Genomic DNA, 23850 nt, shown 5'->3' with positions numbered 1-23850 from the left:
TCTTCCCTCTTGCGTCTCCCTCCCTCCCACCCTCCCTATCCCACCCCTCTAGGTGGTCACAAAGCACCGAGTTGATCTCCCTGTGCTATGCGGCTGCTTCCCACTAGCTATCTATTTTACATTTGGTAGTGTATATATGTCCATGCCACTCTCTCACTTTGTCCCAGCTTACCCTACCACCTCCCCATATCCTCAAGTCCATCTCTAGTAGGGCTGTGTCTTTATTCCCGGTTGCCCTCAGGTTCTTCATGACCATTTTTTTTTTTTTTAGATTCCATATATATGTGTTAGCACACGGTATTTGTTTTTCTCTTTCTGACTTACTTTACTCTGTATGACAGACGCTAGGTCCATCCACCTTACTACAAATAACTCAATTTCTTTTCTTTTTGTGGCTGAGTAATATTCCATTGTATATGTGTACCACATATTCTTTATCCATTCATCTCTTGATGGACACTTAGGTTGCTTCCATGTCCTGGTTATTGTAAATAGAGCTGCAATGAACATTGTGGTACATGACTCTTTTTGAATTATGGTTTTTCTCAGGGTATATGCCCAGTAGTGGGATTGCTGGGTCATATGGTGGTCCTAATTTTAGTTTTTTAAGGAACCTCCATACTGTTCTCCATAGTGGCTGTATCAATTTACATTCCCACCAACAGTGCAAGAGGGTTCCCTTTTCTCCACACCCTCTCGAGCATTTATTTTTTGTAGATTTTTTGATGATGGCCATTCTGACTGGTGTGAGATGATATCTCGTTGGAGTTTTCATTTGCATTTCTCTAATGATTAATGATGTTGAGCATTCTTTCATGTGTTTGTTGGCAATCTGTATATCTTCTTTGGAGAAATGTCTATTTAGGTCTTCTGCCCATTTTTGGATTGGGTTGTTTGTTTTTTTGATATTGAGCTGCATGAGCTGCTTGTAAATTTTGGAGATTAATCTTTTGTCAGTTGCTTCATTTGCAAATATTTTCTCCCATTCTCAGGGTTGTCTTTTCGTCTTGTTTATGGTTTCCTTTGCTGTGCAAAAGCTTTGAAGTTTCATTAGGTCCCATTTCTTTATTTTTGTTTTTATTTCCATTTCTCTAGGAGCTGAGTAAAAAAGGATCTTGCTGTGATTTATGTCATAGAGTGTTCTGCCTATGTTTTCCTCTAAGAGTTTTATAGTGTCTGATCTTACATTTAGGTCTTTAATCCATTTTGAGTTTATTTTTGTGTATGGTGTTAGGGAGTGTTCTAATTTCATTCTTTTACATGTAGCTGTCCAGTTTTCCCAGCACCACTTATTGAAGAGACTGTCTTTTCTCCACTGTATATTCTTCCCTCCTTTATCAAAGATAAGGTGACCATATGTGCATGGGTTTATCTCTGGCCTTTCTATGCTGTTCCATTGATCTATATTTCTGTTTTTGTGCCAGTACCATACTGTCTTGATTACTGTAGCCCTGTAGTAAAGTCTGAAGTCAGGGAACCTGATGCCTCCAGCTCCGTTTTTCTTTCTCAAGATTGCTTTGGCTATTTAGGGTCTTTTGTGTTTCCATACAAATTGTGATTTTTTTTTTTGTTCTAGTTCTGTGAAAAATGCCAGTGGTAGTTTGATAGGGATTGCATTGAATCTGTAGATTGCTTTGGGTAGTAGAGTCATTTTCACAATGTTCCATATTGGATTCTTCCAATCCAAGAATATGGTATAGCTCTTCATCTATTTGTATTATCTTTAATTACTTTCATCAGTGTCTTATAATTTTCTGCATACAGGTCTTTTGTCTCCTTAAGTAGGTTTATTCCTAGATATTTTATTCTTTTTGTTTCAATTGTAAATGGGAGTGTTTTCTTAATTTCACTTTCAGATTTTTCATCATTAGTGTATAGGAATGCAAGAGATTTCTGTGCATTAATTTTGTATCCTGCATCTTTACCAAATTCATTGATTAGCTCTATTACTTTTCTGGCAGCATCCTTAGGATTCTCTATGTATAGTATCATGTCATCTGCAAACAGTGACAGCTTTAATTCTTCTTTTCTGATTTGGATTCCTTTTATTTCTTTTTCTTCTCTGATTGCTGTGGCTAAAAGTTCCAAAACTATGTTGAATAATAGTGGTGAGAGTGGACAACCTTGTCTTGTTCCTGATCTTAGTGGAAATGATTTCAGTTTTTCACCTTTGAGGACAGTGCTGGCTGTGAGTTTGTCATATATGGCCTTTATTATATTGAGGAAAGTTCCCTCTGTGCCTACTTTCTGTATGGTTTTTATCATAAATGGGTGTTGAATTTTGTCGGAAGCTCTCTCTGCATCTATTGAGATTATCATATGGTTTTTCTCCTTTAGTTTGTTAATATGGTGTATCACATTGTTCGATTTGCATATATTGAAGAATCCTTGCATTCCTGAGATAAACCCCACTTGATCATGGTGTATTATCCTTTTAATGTGCTGTTGGATTCTGTTTGCCAGTATTTTGTTGAGGATTTTTGTGTGTATGTTCATCAGTGATATTGGCCTGTATTTTTCTTTCTTTGTGACATCTTTGTCTGGTTTTGGTATCAGGGTGATGGTGGCCTCGTAGAATGAGTTTGGGAGTATTCCTCCCCCTGCTATATTTTGGAAGAGTTTGAGAAGTATAGGTGTTAGCTCTTCTCCAAATGTTTGATAGAATTCGCATGTGGAGCCATCTGGTCCTGGGCTTTTGTTTGTTGGAAGATTTTAAATCACAGTTTCAATTTCATTACTTGTGATTGGTCTGTTCATACTTTCTATTTCTTCCTGGGTCAGTCTCAGAAGGTTGTGCTTTTTTAAGAATTTGTCCATTTTTCCAGGTTGTCCATTTTATTGGCATATAGTTGCTTGTAGTAATCTCTCATGATCCTTTGTGTTTCTTCGGTGTCAGTTGTTACATCTCCTTTTTCATTTCTAATTCTATTGAGTCTTCTCCCTTTTTTTCTTGATGAGTCTGGCTAATGGTTTGTCAATTTTCTTTATCTTCTCAAAGAACCAGCTTTTAGTTTTATTGATGTTTGCTATCGTTTCCTTCATTTATTTTTGATCTGATCTTTATGATTTCTTTCCTTCTGCTAACTTTGGCGTTTTTTTGTTCTTCTTTGTCTAATTGCTTTAAGTGTAAGGTAAGGTTGTTTATTTGAGATGTTTCTTGTTTCTTAAGGTAGGATTGTATTGCTATAAACTTCCCTCTTAGAACTCCTTTTGCTGCATTCCATAAGTTTTGTGTCATAGTGATTTCATTGTTATTTTTTTCTAGGTATTTTTTGATTTCCTCTTTGATTTCTTCAGTGATCTCTTGGTTATTAAGTAGTGTACTGTTTAGCCTCCATGTGTTTGTATTTTTTACAGTTTTTTTCCTGTAATTGATATCTAGTCTCATAGTGTTGTGGTCAGAAAAGACACTTGATACGATTCCAATTTTCTTAAATTAACCAAGGCTTGATTTGTGACCCAAGATGTGATCTCTCCTGGAGAATGTTCCATGAGCACTTGAGAAGGAAATGTATTCTGTGGTTTTTGGATGGAATGTCCCTTAAATATCAGTTAGGTCCATCTTGTTTAATGTCTCATTTAAAGCTTCTGTTTCCTTATTTATTTTCATTTTGGGTGATCTGTCCATTGGTGAAAGTGAGGTGTTAAAGTCCCCTACTATGATTGTGTTACTGTCGATTTCCCCTTTTATGGCTGTCAGTATTTGCCTTATGTATTGAGGTGCTCCTATGTTGGTTGCATAAATATTTACAGTTGTTATATCTTCTTCTTGGGTCGATCCCTTGATCATTATGCACTGTCCTTCTTTGTTTCTTGTAATAATCTTTGTTTTAAAGTCTATTTTTTCTGATATGAGAATTGCTACTCCAGCTTTCTTTTGATTTCCATTTGCATGGAATATCTTTTTCCATCCCCTCACTTTCAGTCTGTATGTGTCCCTAGGTTTGAAGTGGTTCTCTTGTAGACAGCATATATACGGGTCTTGTTTTTGTATCCATTCAGCCAGTCTATGTGTTTTGGTTGGAGCATCTAATCCATTTACATTTAAGGTAATTATCAATATGTATGTTCCTATTATCATTTTCTTAATTGTTTTGGATTTTTTTTTTATGTCTTTTCCTTCTCTTGTGTTTCCTGGCTAGAGACGTTCCTTTAGCATTTGTTGTAAAGCTGGTTTGGTGGTGCTGAATTCTCTTAGCTTTTGCTTGTCTGTAAAGGTTTTAATTTCTCTGTCAAATCTGAATGGGATCCTTGCTGGGTAGAGTAATCTTTTTTGTAGGTTTTTCCCCTTCATCACTTTAAATATGTCCTGCCATTCCCTTCTGGCTTGGAGAGCTTCTGCTGAAAGTTCAGTTGCTAACCTTATGGGGATTCCCTTGTACATTATTTGTTGTTTTTCCCTTGCTGCTTTTAATATTTTTTCTCTGTATTTAATTTTTGATAATTTGATTAATATGTCTTGGCATGTTTCTCCTTGGATTTATCCTGTATTGGACTCTCTGTGCTTCCTGGACTTGATTAACTATTTCCTTTCCCATATTAGAGAAGTTTTCAACTATCATCTCTTCAAATATTTTCTCAGTCCCTTTCTTTTTCTCTTCTTCTTCTGGGACCCCTATAATTCAAATATTGGTGCGTTTAATGTTGTCCCAGAGGTCTCTGAGACTGTCCTCAATTCTTTTCTTTTTTTTTTTCTTTATTCTGCTCTGCAGTATTTATTTCCACTCTTTTATCTTCCAGGTCACTTATCCATTTTTCTGCCTCAGTTATTCTGCTATTGATCCCTTCTAGAGAATTTTTAATTTCAGTTATTGTGCTGTTCATCACTGTTTGTTTGCTCTGTAGTTCTTCTAGGACCTTGTTAAACGTTTCTTGTATTTTCTCTATTCTAGTTCCAAGATTTTGGATCATCTTTAGTATCATTATTCTGAATTCCTTTTCACGTAGACTGCCTATTTCCTCTTCATTTGTTAGGTCTGGTGGGTTTTTACCTTGTTCCTTCATCTGCTGTGTGTTTCTCTGTCTTCTCATTTTGCTTAACTTACTGTGTTTGGTGTCTCCTTTTCACAGGCTGCAGGTTTGTAGTTCCCATTGTTTTTGGTGTCTGTCCCCAGTGGCTAAGGTTGTTTCAGTGGGTTGAGTAGTCTTCCTGGTGGAGAGGACTAGTGCCTGTGTTCTGGTGGATGAGGCTGAATCTTGTCTTTCTGGTGGGGAAGTCCCCGTCTTGTAGTGTGTTTTGGGGTGTTTGTGGCCTTATTATGATTGTAGGCAGCCTGTCTGCTAATGTGTGGGGTTTGTTCTTGTCTTGCTAGTTGTTTGGCCTAGGGTGTGTAGCACTGGAGCTTGCTGATCATTGAGTGGAGCTGGGTCTTTGCATTGAGATGGAGACCTCTGGGAGATTTTCGCCATTTGATATTACGTGGAGCTGGGAGTTCTCTTGTGGACCAATGTCCTGAACTTGGCTCTCCCAGCTCAGAGGCACAGCCCTGATGCCTGGCTGGAGGACCAAGAGCCTGTCATCCACATGGCTCAGAATAAGAGGGGGGAAAAAAAAAGAAAGAAAGGAAGAAGAAAATAAAGTAAAATAAAATAAAGTTATTAAAATAAAAAATAATTATTAAAAAAACATTTTTTAAGTAATAAAAAAAAAGAAAGAAGAGAGCAACCAAACCAAGAAACTAATCCACCAATGATAACAAGCATTAAGAACTATACTAATAAAAAAAAAAAAAGGACAGACAGAACCCTAGGACAAATGGTAAAAGCAAAGCTATACAGACAAAATCAAACACAGAAGCATACACATACACACTCACAAAAAAAGAAAAAGGGAAAAAAAAATATATATCCTTGCTCCCAATGTCCACCTCCTCAATTTGGGATGATCCGTTGTCTGTTCAAGTATTCCACAGATGCAGGGTACATCAAGTTCATTATGGAGATTTAATCCGCTGCTTCTGAGGCTGCTGGGAGAAATTTCCCTTTCTCTTCTTTGTTCGCACAGCTCCTGGGGTTCAGCTTTGGATTTGGACCCGCCTCTGCATGTAGGTCGCCTGAGGGCGTCTGTTCTTCACTCAGACAGGACGGGGTTAAAGGAGCCGCTGATTCGGGGGCTCTGGCTCACTCAGGCCGGGGGGAGGGAGGGGCATGGATGCGGGGCGAGCCTGCGGCGGCAGAGGCCAGCATGACGTTGTACCAGCCTGAGGCACGCCCTGTGTTCTCCCGGGGAAGTTGTCCCTGGATCACGGGACCCTGGCAGTGTGGGCTGCACAGGCTCCCGGGAGGGTCGGTGTGGAGAGTGACCTGTGCTCGCACACAGGCTTCTTGGTGGCGGCAGCAGCAGCCTTAGCGTCTCATGCCCGTCTCTGGGGTCTGCGCTGATAGCCGCGGCTCGCGCCCGTCTGTGGAGCTCGTTTAGGTGGTGCTATAAATCCCCTCTCCTTGTGCACCCCGAAACAATGGTCTCTTACCTCTTCAGCAGCTCCAGACTTTTCCCAGACTCCCTCCCGGTCAGCTGTGGCGCATTAGCCCCTTCAGGCTGTGTTCACGCCGCCAACCCCAGTCCTCTCCCTGCATCCAACCTCCAAAGCCCGAGCCTCAGCTCCCAGCCCCCGCCCGCCCCGGCAGGTGAGCAGACAGGCCACTCGGGCTGGTGAGTGCTGGTCGGCACCGTTCCTCTGTGCGGGAATCTCTCCACTTTGCCCTCCGCACCTCTGTTGCTGCGCTCTCCTCTGTGGCTCCAAAGCTTCCCCCCTCCGCCACCCGCAGTCTCCGCCCGCGAAGGGCCTTCCTAGTGTGTGGAAACCTTTCCTCCTTCACAGCTCCCTCCCACTGGTGCAGGTCCCGTCCCTATTCTTTTGTCTCTGTGTTTTCTTTTTTCTTTTGCCCTACCCAGGTACGTGGGGAGTTTCTTGCCTTTTGGGAGGTCTGAGGTCTTCTGCCAGCGTTCAGTAGGTGTTCTGTAGGAGTTGTTCCACATGTAGATGTATTTCTGATGTATTTGTGGGGAGGAAGGTGATCTCCACCTCTTACTCTTCCGCCATCTAGAAGCTCCTCTCACTTTCTTAATTAATATGATTTTTTAAGCCCCCCTCTCCGTCTTGTCCTTCTTCAGAACTGTCCTGGTTTTTCTTTTTTTTTTTTTTTTTTTTTTTAACTGATGCACATTTTCCCTTTATTCATACTATCTTTTTTTTTTTCACACACACACACTGTATTTTATTTTTACAAGAGATAAATAGACTGACACCAAACATTGTACATGGATGACCACAACAAAAGCAACAATGATTGCAATTACCAAACATGAAACACACTCATACTATGTCATAATATTGACATTCAGTCCAGTAATCCTCCACTGTAACAGCTCCTTTACTTTGCAGTGAAAATTGATTTGTATATTCTTTGCCTCTGAGTCCTTGTTGGATTTTTTTTTTAATTCAGACAGAAAGTCACAAAAATTATACTCATCCTCATCAGTTCACTCAGTCCCATGTAATTAATTTTTTTTTTCATCTTGATCTTTTGTTAGCACTTTTATGAGTTCATCAGTTTTTCATTAGAGTTCTGAAAATGCTTATTCATTCAGTTCAGCAGTACAGTCAGTTACCAGAAACCTGTACTTGTCAGAGTCTTTTCCATGAATTTCTTAAAGATGAAACCCTTTTATAGGAACATATTTGCAAAAGCATCATAGTACACACAGAACTGTCTGTAAATGACAAAAGACTTAAAAATGACCACAGTTAAAAATTTGATGAAAGTTCATAATAATGCAGTTGACAAGAAAATTAGTTATTTCTGAGATATACATTTTAAGGTAATAACTAGGATTATGACTTATAACATTATACCAGAGCATATAAGATTTTTAGAAATTTCATGTAATGTCTGAAACATTTATATTAACATATTTCCATACAAATAACCCAATGAAAGTTTAGTATTAGTTGTTTTGTTTGTTTGTTTTTTTATACTGCAGGTTCTTATTAGGCATCAGTTTTATACACATCAGTGTATACATGTCAATCCCAATCGCCCAATTCAGCACACCACCATCCCCACCCCACTGCAGTTTTCCCCCCTTGGTGTCCATATGTCCGTTCTCTACATCTGTGTCTCAACTTCTGCCCTGCAAACCATCTCATCTGTACCGTTTTTCTAGGTTCCACATACATGCGTTAATATACGATATTTGTTTTTCTCTTTCTGACTTACTTCACTCTGTATGACAGTCTCTAGATCCATCCACGTCTCAACAAATGACTCAATTTCATTCCTTTTTATGGCTGAGTAATATTCCATTGTATATATGTACCACATCTTCTTTATCCATTCGTCTGTTGATGGGCATTTAGGTTGCTTCCATGACCTGGCTATTGTAAATAGTACTGCAATGAACATTTGGGTGCATGTGTCTTTTTGAATTACGGTTTTCTCTGGGTATATGCCCAGTAGTGGCATATACTTGATCCTTTGCTACGTCATGTGTGTTACAGAATTTTTGCTTTGATGGGAATTTTATTAAATTTACAAAATAATTTTGGAAAAAGAAGCATTTTCTCTTCTCAACCAGCAGTAGTAGTCTTAGGTATGGACTGGCAATTAAATTCAGAAGAAATAATTGCCTTAATCTAGCACCAAGTTTACTTAACTGAAGAAAGAATATACAACAACCAACAATACAGCATCCTGACAACAGCATGGAGAAGTTTGGTGACTGCCAGGTCTGGCTTCCTACTTTCCAAAAATCACCACATGGGAGCCAAGTGGTCATGAAAGACAAAACGGAGTAGGCAAGAACAGTTCAGCTCAGTCAAGCCATCAGCGCTGGAGTCCTTCAGGTTTCACTTGCTCTGGAAGCCTCAGGGTTATGTGACTAGCGCCTATTCTTCAGTGAAACTGCACCTCATCAACACTGATTCCTCATCGGTTGCAGGTTACATAATAACGTCTTGACAATGAAGACCAGGGCTTGGTCTGGTACACAGTCACCTCTTCCACATTCACATTTTCTGACTGTTGTTGATGTATAAGAAAGCAATTGAATTTTTAATATTGATCTCATATACAGTAAACTTTATGAGATCTTATGTCTATAATTTGCCCCAGTATTCTTTTGAATTTTTCCATATAGGCAATCTTTATCTGCTAATAAAACAACTTTTGTACTTCCTATTCAGTCTTTATAACTTTTATTTCTTTTCCCAATTTTATCATTCTAATAACTGGAATTTAATTTTAGATAGAAGTGATATTAGAAAGGAAATTAAAGGAAATACTTGTGAGGTTTTGACATTTATTGTAGTATTTGGTGCAGATTATATTGTATACACCCTTCATTGGGTTTAAGATTTCCTCTTCTACTTCTGGGTTACTAAAAGTTTTTTATCATGATTGGAATTGGATTCTATCAAATGAGCTTTTTATTCTTTATCATTTTTTCCATTAATCTACTTTGTCTCATCTTGATATAGCTACATTGGCTTTCTACAGGTTCTTAGATATAGAATAATATTATCTGCAATTATTTTTCTCTTTCCTTTCAATTTTTATGTACAGTTTATATTTATTTTTCTCTTGACTCCAGTAAAATGTTAAATAATGTGGCAATAATGGACAACCTGGCCTTATTCTTTTAAATTATTGCCATTCTCCTGGGTGCGTATTTGAAACCTAACCCAAGTGAGGTCAGGCCAATAGTTATGAATCCTTAGGAGAGTATTTTTCCTGTACCCAGAGCCAAGGTTGAGATATATAAGCTTCCTGATCACCTACCTGCTTGTGCTTGTGGGCAAACTTTTATCCTTTTCTTTTTTTAATTGAGATGTAATTACCATATAACATTGTATTAGTTTCAGGTGTACAACATAATGATTTGTTGTATGTATATATTGCAAAATGATCGCCACAATAAGCCTAGTTAACATCCATCACCACACAGTTACAAGTTCTTTTTTCTTGTGATAAGTTCTAAGATCTACTCTCTTAACAACAGCAGGCTTTTTCTTTGCCTTTTCACTTAGCATGTAGCCCCTTAAGGGTTCCAGTTTAATGCAGGATCTTAGTTTCTGCTCCCCACCTTTTGGATAATCACTTAAACTCAAGCCCTAAATTGCCAAGATCAGGGATGCTCCCTTCCTCCTTCCAAAGGCAATGAAATTTCCAAGTCCTACTTATTGTTTGTTTCCCCTTCATTTTTGACAGCTGGCCTTTCACTGACTCTTTTGTAAACTCAATTATGAATTTTAACTTAACTTCGAAAATGTAATACATTGCTGTAGTGTAACACAGTTTCCACACAGTTTCCAACACTACTCTCTCCCCAGAAAAACCCACAGGTAACAACAATTGCTTCCTGTATGTCTTGCCAGATTTTCTTCATACCTTCAATCAAATATAAAATATATTCTAATTATCTCCCCACTTGTTACTCAAAAGGTAGCATACCACACACATTATCCTGTACCTTGCTTTTCTTTTTCACATAACAATATATCTTAGAGATCTTTCCATACGTACATAGAATGTATCCTCATTTTTATACAGCCATGTCATATTAAATTGTATGACTGTACATAGCTTAGCTAATCAATTCCCTATATTTGTAATATTTACATTTTCTTTTACTACAAACTATGTTGCAAAGAATAATTTATGTATAGATCACTTACCAGGTATGCAAGTATAGCTATAGGATAAATTCCCCAAAATTGTATTACTGGGTCAAAAGGTATAAGCACTTGTGATTTTGATAGTTATTACTAAATTTTATTCCTTAGAGGTTGTAACAATTTGCACTTCCCACCAACAATGTATAATCTGCTTAGTGGTACTTCTGCTTACTTAGCAAAAGTCCATGGTAGAAAATTAACAGGAATAATTAGCTCTGAGTTTGGGCTCCTACCGATTTCAGTGCTCCTTACCAGTTTAGTACAACCATTAAAAGTTCAGCTGGTTTCTCCTACTGCTGGTTCTGTAGATTTCCTCTGCCTATGGTTGCTCCTCAGCTACCTGCCCCACCTGTTGCTCACCTTCCCCTGAGGGTGGAAATGGCTGCAGTTCTCACTGATGTGCCACCCAGATCCCCTATCAGCTTCATCCCTCTCTGAAGTTCAGTTTACTTGTTCTTCTTTGTGTCTACAGCTCTTCAAAAGCTCTAAAGATAAATGGTATTGTTTACTTGTTTGTTTGTTTATCCAGGTTTTGTCATTAGAGATGTAGGAAGGGTATTGCCCTTACACAGCTTACTTGAAAACTTTCTTGTCTTATTTTTAACATGAAATGCCTCTAGTGTTTCCTAATAATCATGATACTGATTTGGGAGCTGAAATAGAATATTTTATGATTTTGAGGAAGTAGTCATCAATTCCCATGTTACTGAGAATTTTTTTATTTATCAACGTTTGTTGCATTTTGTCAAAAAATTATTAGTACATACAGAGAAAATAAGAAGAAATTTTAATATATGATATTAAGCATTCTTACAAACTTATATATTAATAAATTTCATCAGTGTTTCATGGACACTCAAAGAATATATGCACTATAGTACAAGATTTAATTTTGCTTTGTAAAGTATTCTGAAACTGTTTTTTCTAATTAGTAGCTGAGGTAAGCCGATTTAAATATATGGATCAATTTATTTTTTTTCTAAGTTCTTTACTGTGTAGAAGTGATTTTTCTATACAGTTACTTTGTTACCTAGGAAGTTTTATTTTTTGTTCTAGTGACTATCATTATAATTACACTACTGTGTAGGGAATTCCCTGGCGGTCCAGTGGTTAGGACTCTGTGCTCTCACTGCTGAGGCCCCAGGTTTGATCCCTAGTCGGGGAGCTAAAATCCCATAAGCCACACGGTGTGGCATAAAATGAATAAAATAAAATAAAATAAAATAAAACCATTAATCCTCTAGTAAGTCTCTTACAATGAAAAAATTAGCCTGTTTTCTCCACTTGTCCCCTAACCTCCTTCTTTCACCACTCAATTTTGGTCAATAATTTTCTATTTCTAATTGTTTTCCTTTGTACTGTTAAATATGATTCTCCAATCAAGATTTTATACAGTACAACAATCATTCATTACAAAAACTCTCCATAAACTAAGAATGTAGGTGAATTTTCTCAACCAGATAAAGAACATCTACCAAAAATCTACAACTAACATCATGCTTAACAGTGAGAAACTCAAAGCATTCCCACTAAGATCAAGAACAGGGCAAGGGTGTCCCCTCTTATCAGTCCTTTTCAACATTATACTGGAAGTCCTAGCTATAAGAAAAGGAAATAAAAGGTATAGAGATTGGGAAGGAAGAAATAAAACTGTCTTGTTCACAGACACCTTGATCATCTATATATAATATCCAAAAGAATCAACAAAGGAAGTCCTTGAACAATAAGCAATTACAGCAAGATACAAGATTAATGTACAAAAGTCAATTACAATGAACATGAAAGACATGGAGGAACCCTATACGTATATTACTAAGTAAAAGGAGCTAATCTGCAAAGGCCCTATACGATAAGATTCCAACAATATGACATTCTGGAAAAAGAATGGTTGCCAAGGGTCAGGATGTAGAGAGGAATGAATAGGCAGAGCACAGAGATTTTTAGAGTGGTGAAAATACTCTGTATGATACTGTAATGATGGATATGTGTCATTATACATTTGTCAAAGTCCACAGAATGTACATCAAGAGTGAATCCTAAGGTACACTCTAAACTTTGGGCGATAATGATGTATTAAAGTAGATTGATCAGTTGTAAAAAATACGCCATTCTGTTGCAGGATGCTGATAGTAGGGGAAGCTGTGTGTGGGAGTAGGACATAAGTGGGGACTCTTTGTACGGCTTGCTCAATTTTTCTATAAACCTAAAATTGCTCTACAAAATAAAGTCCATTTTTAATGCAAATAAATAAATTGATTGATTGATTAAATATTTCATTCAGGCTTTCTGCCAACAGCCCAGCTGCCAATCCATTTTTGCAAGCCAGGAATATTGCCTTTGCAATTCAGAGTGAATCCCTCACCTTAGGAAGTGTATTTTTCCTGGGACTTTCTGAAATCTGCCACTGGGTATTCTATCTTCTATGCTTTTTTCCACTATTTCCCATAAGCTTCCACTTGATTTCAACCTTACTCACACCATTTCCCACTCTATTTTTGCAAACAGAGGAGAGAGCTTTTACACTCAAGAGTGAGTTCCTTACTTTCAGGAAGCATACCTGTATGGCTTTTGCCCAATTGCATCCTGCACTTGGTTGGTACCCATTTAGAAATACTTTCTGCAAGCAGCTACTTAGAGCCATCACTACTGAGCCCTCTCACAACGCTATGTACTTTTTTCACTTCTTTTTTTGAGGTTTCTGTCAGATCACAGATGCTTTATAGAAGTTCTGGGGACTTCCCTGGCAGTCCAGTGGTTAAGACTCTGTGCTTCCACTGCAGGAGGCACGGGTTTGATCTCTGGTAGAGGAACTAAGATCCCACATGCCACGTGGCACAGCCAAAAAAAAAAAAAAAATTATGTTAAAGTCTGTAAAATATCCCCATCTCCTAATTTATGAAATGAGTTTGTGGGTAGTTGATCTCTTTGTGTTTTTGCATGATTTTCATGAGGGGAAAGAGAGAGAAGCTGACTTATGTAGCCAGGTACATACCAAGTGTCTTACTATGAATGCTAAGGATATTTGCAATACTTTATCTAGTATTTCTACGTGCTTTATAATGGAAAGAGTAATGCATGCTGTGTACTGGCAAGATCCCCCCTTTAAATTGGAGGCTGTCATTCTCCAGCTTCTGAGAGTGTATAGATCTGACACCTTTCTGCCCCACTTTCAGTGGCAGCCCACATCCAACACCAGGTCGATGCTGCTCTATAAAGACCTGGCATCCTGGTCTCAATTCAGAACAACTCTGAAAGGTTGTCTCCACTGCAGATTTCCCCATGGGATTGGCTAAGGCCTTTGTTGCAACTGCATTACAGTTTAACTCCTAACCTCTGCCCAATCTTATTTTCTTCATTCCTCACAGGTATTAATCCTAAAAGCACCCACAAAAAACCTCCTACATGCTAATCTCCATCTCAATATCTTTTCTAAGATATTCAACCTAAGACCTTTAGTTCCAGGTGTAGACTATAAAAACAATGTAAAATGAGATTTTGAAGCTGGATCCCATGCCATCCAAGTGGCAATGAGGGTCCCATCACTGGAGGTAGGAGAAGAATGAATATTCCCTGGCATGCTGTACCAGTGCAGTTGTTTAAAATGTCATGAGTGGTGAACGAGGGTGGAATATTGATTAAAGGGAGTATACTGCAAAGGACAAAATCTGAGGCATTTGTGGAATTCATGGGAAGTAGTAAATATTAAGCCTATAGACTTAGATGGTTTAGGGGGATGTATTCATTTGCTAGGGCTACTTTAACAAAGTACCACAAGCAAGAGAAATTTACTATCTCAGTTCTGGAGGCTAGAAGTCCAAGATCAAGGTATCACCAGGATTGGTTCCTTCTGAGGGCTGTGAGAGAAGACTTGTCCCATACCTCTGTCTAACTTCTGGTGGTTTGCTAGCAATCTTCGGTGTCCCCTGGCTTGTAGAAGCAGCACCTTGAACTCTGCCTTCATCTTCGCATGGTGTGAAGTGTTTTTGCATCCAAATTTCCCCTTCTTAAAAGGACACCAGTCTTAGTGAATTAGGGACCCACTCTATTCTTAACTAATTACATCAGCAAGGACCCTATTGACCCTATTTACAAATAAGGTAACAGTCTGAAGTACTAGAGGTTAAGACTTAAAAATATGGATTTTGGAGGGAAGAGGGACACAATTCACCCTACAATACTGGGGGATACCAAGTAGAAGCCTCTGAAATTGCCCCATCATGGTCCAGCCAAGATTGTAAATCAAAAACAATATACGTCCCAGAGCAATGACATGCCACCTTTAAAGACCTAAAGGGAGTGAGAGTAGTGGTCCTGTTACTGACCCTTTCGAGTCTGGCCCAAGCAAGCGTCCTCCCAGTGTCATTCCAGCCAATAGAATGAGACCGAGTTTGGTTCCGAAGCAAAGGAAACCTTCATTCTTTGATCAGAGGATGGACAGGTGTGCGCTCATGCTCTAGAGCAGGGGTCACCAACCCCTGGGCCGTGGACCGGTACCGGTCCTCAGCCTGTTAGGAACCGGGCCCCACAGCAGGAGGTGAGCGGCGGGCGAGCGAGCGAAGCTTCGTCTCCTGCTCCCCATCACTCCCCATCACCACATTACCGCCTGAACCATCCCCCTCACCCCCCACCCCCCGTCCGTGGAAAAATTGTCTTCCATGAATCTGGTCCCTGGTGCCAAAAAGGTTGGGGACTGCTGCTCTAGAGGACTCACTCTCCCCCAAAAGACCCTCAACAGGGCTGCTTTACAGGGATCTCGTCAGCGGGGAGGGGACGGGGTTCTTGCGGGGTGGGCGGGGCTGCACTGCTCACGCTCCAGATCGAAGTGCCGGGGACAGTGTCTCTGCACACCACCCGCTGTCTTCATTTTATTTTTTTAATTTTGTTTTCATAAATTTACTTATTTTATTTATTTTTGGCTGCATTGGGTCTTCGTTGCTGTGCGCAGGCTTTCTCTAGTTGCAGCGAGCGGGGACTACTCTTCGTTGTGGTGCGCGGGCTTCTCATTGTGGTGGCTTCTCTTGTTGTGGAGCACAGGCTCTAGGCACGCGGGCTTCAGTAGTTGTGGCACGTGGGCTCAGTAGTTGTGGCTCGTGGGCTCTAGAACGCAGGCTCAGTAGTTGTGGCGCATGGGCTCAGTTGCTCTGCGGCATGTGGGATCCTCCCGGACCAGGGCCTGAACCCATGTCCCCTGCATTGGCAGGTGGATTCTTAACCACTGCACCACCAGGGAAGCCCCATCTTCATTTTAAATTGCATTGTCAAGCCCAGTGGCCTGCCCAGCTTAGGTGTCGTCGGTGTAGCCATTTCACACAAGGATCTCTGGGCTGAAGTGCTGGCTGCAAGGCCTCTGAATGTATCCCCCTATGAGCAAGTGAAACTAGACTAAGCACCAAAGAAAAGGAAAAAGGTTAGACTTTATTTTATTACCCAGCTTTTATTTAATTGTTAATGGGCTTTGCCGGTGACAGTCCCAGGCATATCTCCATTTAATTTGCCAGTTTGGCCCCTACAAAATTCAGAAGAATGCTAGAGAATGACAGTGAACTACCACAAACTTGGCACATTACAGTAGCCTCAGGTGTATTGTACACAGCCAATGATCTGGCCAATGTACTGTTTTTCATTCCTATCCAGGACAATAATCAACAGTTTTCTTTCTCTTGGAACAGAATAGTACACATTTTTGGTCTTACCTCAAGGCTATGTTAAGTCTCTCTTCTCTATCATAAGAGAGTCTGAAGGGACTTAGACAATCTGGATATTCCACACTGTGCTTTACTCTATAAAAATGACAGAATGTTAATCAGTCAGATGAGCAAGAAATGGCAAGTAAAACACATATGTCCCAGAGGGTGAGAGATAAAACTCTCCAAAGAGACAGTGCATTCCATACCCAGCAATACTGTTCTGACCCATATACCAGTGACCAAAATAGCTGCCAACTTTGAGAGAGGCTAGAGAAAAAGGCTCTGCAGTAGGTCCAGGCTGTGGTGCAAGCAGCTTTGCCACTTAGGCTATATGACTTAGCAGATCGAATGTTATTAGAAGTTTCAGTTTTGAGGAAAGATGCCATGTGGAGTTCATGGCAAGCCCCAATGGAGAATTGCACTGAATACTCCTGGAGTGTGAATCCCAAGGGCATTCTCCCATAAACTTCCTTCACACAATTCTCTGTCCCAAAATTAAAGTCTTCAGATGATCTAATCTCTCGAAGATCCTAAATACCTCCATCTGAAATTGTTCTCTAAATTGCTTACACTTAGGCAATATTTTTAAAAGAGATATGTTTTTCTGTAATGAGACCGTCACCCCACCCATTAGCGCTAGGTTCATAGTCAGCAATCACTTTACTATACTGGGTGCCTGTATGACTTAATGAAAAAGCTGGACTTCTGGACTGACCCACTGGGTCATGCAGTCTCTCCCCAGATTCCCTGCCTCCTTACTCTATCCTTTATAACTACCATCCCTGCATTAAATCCCTGGGGAGTTTATAACACAAGAGAATGGTCTCCTTCCCGTGTGAAGAGAATGCTAATCCCAGTAGCTGTTGTTTAAATAATGTCTCATGTTATTTAAAAGAGTAAAATGATTCATTGAACCAGTCTCAAAAATGACAGACTTTTCCATATACCACTTCATTACTATGAAGTGACCATATTTCCAACCCGCTAATGAGCCATATCTTCTATGAATATTCAGGTGAAATTGTTACTCCCACATCCAATCTGTTGATGCTATGGTCTAAATATTCGTGTCCCCCATCCACAATTCATATGTTGAAACCCTAATGCCCAATGTGATGGTATTAGGAGGTGGGGCCTTTGGGAGGTGCTTCGGTCATGAGGGTGGAACCCTCATGAATGGGCTTAGTGCCTTCATAATAGAGGCTCCAGAAAGATCACTCATCCCTTCCACCATGTGAAGATACAATGAGAAGTCTACAACCTGGAAGAAGGGCCTCACCTGGCCATGCTGGCAACCTGATCTTGGATTTCCAACCTCCAGAACTGTGAGAAATAAATTTCTGCTGTGTATAAGCTACTCAGTCTATGGTATTTTGCTACAGCAACATGAATGGACTAAGACAGTTGGGAAGCCCTATCTATTCTATCTCAAAATATATATGTATTGAGAATATATTCACTTCCTTCCATCTCCACTACCACATCTATTTCCAGGGACCACATCTCTCACCTAGAAAGCACAGTAACCTCCTAGCTGGGCTCCTTAGAACCACTCACCAATCTCTTCTCCACAAACGTAAATAATCATCTCACTCCGCTGCTTAAAACCCCTTCGTGGCTTCTTTACAATGCTAAAATGAAATCCCAAATCTTTATCCTGGGCTCCCGCGCCCTGCATGGCCTGGCCCAACATGCATGCCTCCTCCCCATCCCCACGTCTCAGGCCACTCTCACACTCACTTGCTACAGTACACTGCAAACATGCCAAACTTTCAACCTGTTCTCCTTCCAGGACTTCCTTCCAGGCTTTGCACCTGCTCTTCTCTCTACCTGAAAGATAGAGATGATCCACAATACAAAAAAACATCTGCTACTCCATTTTGAGGTCTCATACATCTTTTTACTTTAGCCAAGAAATAGTATATACATTAAGAATTCACTCCTGAAAACTAATGGGGTAGGTAAGAAAGAAAAATGGGAGGAAGTAATAGAGACAGTACTATATCACAGAATCCTAATGAGTATGTATTTAGCATTGGCTGGGGGATATGAGGAAAAAGTGAATAAGCCTCCACTCCTCTAGCCTCCTAATTTCCCCACTTGTGAGAGAATTAAGAGCCATAAACAACAAGGAAGTTCTCTCTGAACTAAAGTACTAACCAATACATGACTGTGCTTCCTCATTTACAAATTTAGACATTTAGAGCTGTCATATTTAATGCCATTTTCCTGTTAATATCAATAATTAGACCATTGATGGGACTTCTCTGGAGGTCTAGTGGTTAAGACTCTAAGCTTCCACTGCAGGGGGCACGGGTTCAATCCCTGGTTAGGGAACTAAGATCCCACATGCCGCGCAGCACGGCCCCCCCAAAAAAAAAAAAATAGACCATTGGTATAATTGTGATGATTCTAGATGGAATAGGAAAACTGAATTACACATGAATGGGTTTCTTCAAAATCATCCACCCTCCCTAAAAATATGTTTCAGGGAATTGAACTACTTAACCTTAATCTTTATAAGCCTGATAGCTTTCGAAACAGGAATTCTCTAGGTTCGTATTCAGAAACAAAATTTATGTTATTTGCTTTCTGCAGTCCTAACTGCTGCTTTACTCCCTTTGTTTAATTTATTTTTGTCAAGTATAGTGGATTTACAATGTTGTGTTTATTTCTGCTGTACAGCAAAGTGATTCTGTTATACATATATATACATTATTTTTCATATTCTTTTCCATTATGGTTTATCACAGGATATTGAATATAGTTCCCTGTGCTATACAGTAGGACCTTGTTTATCCATTCTACATATAATAGTGTGCATCTGCTAATTCCTAACTCCCAATCCATCCCTCCCCCCGCCTCTCCCCCTTGACAACCACAAGTCTGTTCTCTATGTCTGTGAGTCTGTTTCGTAGATAGCTGCTTTACTCTTGATTGAAGTCAAAAGAAAAACCATACAAGTGGGGTGTATGAAATAAGAGGGCACATTCTTAGCCTGGCCAGCTCATTAGTTAAGTTCCAACTGACCATAAATGAAGAAAGTACCACCAGGATTCCAACAGAATCCTAAATTTTCAATATGTATTAGGATTCTCCAGAGAAACAGAAAAATACATATATGTATGTATGTATATATATATAAAATATATGATACATATATGACTCATATGATTATAGAATATAAGGAAACAATGGACTATAAGGAAAAGTTAATATGCACCCACTGTAGATAATCCATATTCATTCACTCATGTAATAACTATTCATTGAACACTTAGCATACGCAAGACAAATGTGGCAGTGAATAAGACAAGAGGATGCTGCACTCATCAAAATTCTATTAAAAAGCACATATTAAAAGTGCAATAGCTAGCTTTCCTTTGCTACTGATTGTGTCAGAGCCTATGCTAAATGTTTTATTCACATGCATTTCTCATTTATTCCCCAAAATCTAAATTAAACTTCATATTTTAAAAGTTATACATGAGGAAAATGTGGTAGGCTAAATAATAGCTTTCCAAACAGTCTATGTCCTAATTCAGAGACCCTGTGAATATGTTGATTTACATGATTTACGAGGGACCTTGATGACATGATTAAATTAAGGATTGTGGATTCTGGATTCCAGGTGGGTGAACATAATCATAAAGATCCTTATAAGAGAGAGGTAGGCAGATCAGAGTCATTAACAGATGTGAAGACAGAAGCAGAGGTTGGAGTGATTGAAGAAGGGGCCGTCAGCCAAGAAATGCAGGCCACTTTAGAAGATGGAAAAGGCAAGGAATGGTCTCAGGGGTTCTACAGGCTAGTGTGGAGAAGTGCCCTTCTGGGGGGCTTTTCTGCCCCTCAACAGGCTTTTGGAGTTGGAGTCACAGGAGCCAATAACTCATCACGCCAGCACTTTGGAGGTTGCTGCTCTGCCAGGGACTCTGAGGAATGCTTTATCTCCCGAGCACTCAAAGTTGAGCAGAGCAATTTGGTTTTGATGCTGTGCCAGAAATCTTCTGACAATGAGCTATTGGAACTTGGAGAAAAGGAATTGTGTGCAGTACCACAGGCATTTTCTGGTGGACAACAGTCTGTTTCATGAGCCTCAGTCAGGTTAATCAATCCAATTTAAGGGAAATCTGAGCATCTGCCCAGTCTGGGTGAATCCTGATCAGATAGCTTATTCCAGTTTCCTCTGAATATTTGGTTGTAGGCAGGGACAGATGACGGGGAACTCACTTGAGACAGAAGGGGAACATTTGAGGCTGTCAGAGGAGGGTGAAACAGCTGGTCTGTAGCAGACAGGACAGAGTGAGACCTACACAGATGGTCCATGCCACAGCCCTGCACGCCCCAGACTGGGACGTGTGTGCCGGTGCACACAGGGTCTGAGAGCTGGAATGTGGGGTTTGGAGAGCAAACCCGGGGGGAGGACTGCTGTTGGCTGCAAGGAGACAGCCTGAGGGGATGGGAGGGAGGAAATCTGCAACCAGGAATGCTTGTGGAGGAAACCCATACTGCCACAGAAGCAAGGCACCACTGTTGAGTGATGCACAGGGGTTGGAGCCAACATTGCAGCCTCTCTCCCCCCACGCACCGGCCCTTGTCTCACCAGGCACTAGGAAAAGCCCACAACAACGCTGACCTTCACGTGCCTGCCACCAGGCGCTAAAAAAAGGCCCCACCAAGGCTGATCTTCTCGCACCCACCTCCAGGCGCTAGGAAAAGCTCCCACTAGGGCTGGATCTCTTGCACCTGTAGCCACCAGCTTTCCCGTGCACCTGTCGCCACCAGGGCCCCCATGACCCAAGCAGTCATGCCACCTCCGTGCCCTGTCCTCACGGGGGCAGACCCGAGTGCCCCAGGGCAGCTTCAGGAGCAGACTCCTGCGGGTGGCCCACACTCAGAGGTGGGGCTAAAACCACAGCTGAGCTGCAGTGGCGAGGTGACTAAGGGAGATGAACAAAAATCTTTCCATGCAGCTACACAAATGACAGATTAAATTCCCATGACCAGCTTGGTAAATCCTGCATTTATGGAATATCTGAATGGACAGCAAGTGTTCCCAAAACTGAAACTGGTCTAGCTCTAGCAGCTGTGGACTTTGGGGACTAGTACACGCAGGATTTGGGCCAGGTCAGAGTCTGAGCTGCCCCCACAGAGGGACCAGAGACCTACCTAGAGGTTTTGGAGGGCCTCCTGGGGAGGCAGAGGTTGGCTGTGACTCATGGTGGGGGCAAGGACACTGACAGCTGAGACTCCAGGAAAATATAATCGTTACTATTTTTTAATGTTTTGTTTTGTTCTGTTATTGTTTTATTATCATTATTTGTTTTTATTTTTATTTAGTTTTTTTTCATTTTTTAATACATTTTTAATTTTTTTGTATTTCTATTTCTACGTTACTTTTTTGTTCTATGTTTTTTCCTTTTTATGTTTCTTTTTTCTATTTTGTTTTTATCTTTTTTCCTTTGTTCTATTTGTTCTTTTTTATCTTTTTAAATCATTTATGTGGCTTTGTTTTGTTTTCTTTGCTTTTTCCTTCAGTTTGCATTGTGCTTTTGTTTTATTTTTTGTTTTTGTTAGAGTTGTTTTTAATTGTTTAATTTCATTTTAGGATTCTTTTGTTTGGTTGTTCTCTTGTTTTTTGTCTTCTCTGTTTTTGTTTTTGTTTCATATTTTGTATGTGTGTGTATTTGTTGTTGTTTTCTTTTTTGGTTTCATTTGTTTGGTTTTGCTTTTAGCACTTGTCTGGGCTTTTGTTTGTTCATTTGTTTGTTTGCTTGTTTTTAATTGTTGCTGTTGCTGTCTGCTTGCTTTTGTCTTTGCTGTTTCTCTTGGATTTTGTATGTCTGTCTGTTTTCATTTGTTTTCTTCCTGCCCTTTTCTTTTCTTTTTTCTTTTCTTTTTCTTTTCCCCCTTTTCTGCTGAGCTGTGTGGCTTGCAGTGCCTTGGTTCCTAGGCCAGAGATCAGGCCTGAGGCTCTGGGGTGGGAGAGCTGAGTCCAGGACCTAGAACACCAGAGAATTCCTGGCCCCAGGGAATATTAATTGGGTGACAACTCTCCTGGAGGTGTCCATCTCAACTCCAAGACCTGGCTCCACCCAACTACCTGCAGGCTCCAGTGCTGAACGTCCCATGACAAACAACAAGCAAAACAGGAACATAAATCCACCAATCAGCAGACAGGTGCCTAAAATCATACTAAGCCCACAGACACCCCAAAACACAACACCGGCTGCAGCGCTGCCCATCAGAGGGAAAAGATCCAGCTCCACCCACAAGGACGCAGGCACCAGTCCCTCCCACCAGGAAGCCTACACAACCCACTGAACCAACCTTACCCACTGGGGGCAGACACCAAAAACAACAGGAACTATGAACATGCAGCCTGCAAAAAGGAGACCCCAAACACAGTAAGTTAAGCAAAATGAGAAGACAGAGAAACACACAGCAGATGAAGGAGCAAGGTAAAAACCCACCAGACCTAACAAATGAAGAGGAAATAGGCAGTCTACCTGAAAAAGAATTCAGAATAATGATACTAAAGATGATCCAAAATCTTGGAAATAGAAAGGAGAAAATACAAAAAACATTTTACAAGGACCTAGAAGAACTAAAGAACAAACAAACAATGATGAACAACCCAATAAATGAAATTAAAACTTCTCTAGAAGGAATCAATAGCAGAATAACTGAGACAGAAGAACAAGTAAGTGACCTGGAAGATAAAATAGTGGAAATAACTACCACAGAGCAGAATAAAGAAGAAAGACTGAAAAGAATTGAGGACAGTCTCAGAGACTTCTGGGACAATATTAAATGCACCAACATTCAAATTATAGGGGTCCCAGAAGAAGAAGAGAAAAAGAAAGGGACTGAGAAAATATTTGAAGAGATTATAGTTAAAAACTTCCCTAATATGGGAAAGGAAATAGTCAATCAACTCCAGGAAGTGCAGAGAGTCCCATACAGGATAAATCCAAGGAGAAACACTCCAAGACACATATTAATCAAACTATCAAAAATTAAATACAAAGAAAAAATATTAAAAGCAACAAGGGAAAAACAACAAATAACATCCAAGGGAATCCCTGTAAGGTTAGCAGCCGATCTTTCAGCAGAAACTGTACAGGCCAGAAGGGAGTGGCAGGATATATTTAAAGTGATGAAAGGGAAAAACCTACAACCAAGATTACCCAGCAAGGATCTCATTCAGATTTGAAGGAGAAATCAGAATCTTTTACAGACAAGCAAAAGCTAAGACAATTCAGCACCACCAGACCAGCTTTGCAACAAATGCTAAAAGAACGTCTCTAGGCACGAAACACAAGAGAAGAAAAAGACCTCCCTAAACAAACCCAAAACAATTAAGAAAATGGCAGTAGGAACATGCATATTGATAATCACCTTAAATGTAAGTGGATTAAATGCTCCAACTCAAAGACACAGACTGGCTGAATGGATACAAAAACAAGACCTGTATATGTGTTGTC

This window comes from Balaenoptera physalus, assembly GCF_965194825.1.
Source record: "Balaenoptera physalus genome assembly, chromosome: 6".
NCBI lineage: Eukaryota > Metazoa > Chordata > Mammalia > Artiodactyla > Balaenopteridae > Balaenoptera > Balaenoptera physalus.
This window is presented reverse-complemented; position numbering follows the sequence as displayed.